General features: G+C 44.5%; 1 non-coding gene across 1 annotated transcript; it reads right to left on the reverse strand.

The window, feature by feature from the left end:
* Positions 1-504: 504 nt before the first annotated feature.
* LOC112708609 (small nucleolar RNA R71) lies at positions 505-608 on the reverse strand. The gene has a single exon (XR_003156458.1). It is a non-coding gene; the product is annotated as a small nucleolar RNA R71 (small nucleolar RNA).
* Positions 609-880: the final 272 nt, after the last annotated feature.

An 880-nucleotide genomic window follows, 5' to 3' on the forward strand; every position in this document is an offset into this window, starting at 1 on the left:
AGAGGGAAGAGAGTACTGGGAGAAGAAGAATCTGAAGGAGAATCTGAGGACAATTTTGAGGAAGCTCTAGATCTCAACATGGATAGAGAAGTTCACAACCATGAGAGAGCTGATGGAAACAATGCCATTCCCGAGAGGAGGGTTCTTGGTTCATACATAAACCCAACCTCTGGGAATTGTGGTAGCAGCATTCAGAAACCACCCATTCAGGCCAACAATTTTGAACTCAAACCACAGCTAATATCACTGGTGGAGAATCATTGTTCATTTGGTGGGAGTGCTAATGAAGATCCAAACCAACATCTCACAAAATTCCTGAGAATTTGCGACACTGTGAAGTCCAATGGAGTCCAGGAAGATGCCTATAAACTGCTCTTGTTCCCATTTTCACTTAGGGACAAGGCAGCTAAGTGGCTGGAATCATTCCCAAGGGGGAGCCTAACAACCTGGGATGAGGTGGAAAGCAAGTTTCTGGCACGTTTCTACCCCCCACAAAAGGTCAATAGGCTTCGATCTGAGGTTCAGACTTTTAGACAACAAGATGGTGAAACTCTCTACGAGGCATGGGAGAGGTTCAAGGATTTGACAAGGAAATGCCCACCAGACATGTTCCATGACTGGGTGCAATTGCATATTTTCTATGATGGACTTTCTTATGAATCAAGGAAGGCTGTAGACCATTCATCAGGAGGTTCATTGAACAGGAAAAAGACTGTGGAAGAAGCCATTGAAGTGATTGAGACAGTGGCTGAGAATGAGTACTACTATGCTTCAGAGAGACACAACACTAAGGGAGTCATGGAGCTGAACCATGTTGATACAATTCTAGCCCAAAACAAGGTGTTTGCCAAGCAACTAGCAGAGCTCACCAGGAAATTAG

Source organism: Arachis hypogaea, chromosome 8 (genome assembly GCF_003086295.3).
Source record: "Arachis hypogaea cultivar Tifrunner chromosome 8, arahy.Tifrunner.gnm2.J5K5, whole genome shotgun sequence".
Lineage (NCBI taxonomy): Eukaryota > Viridiplantae > Streptophyta > Magnoliopsida > Fabales > Fabaceae > Arachis > Arachis hypogaea.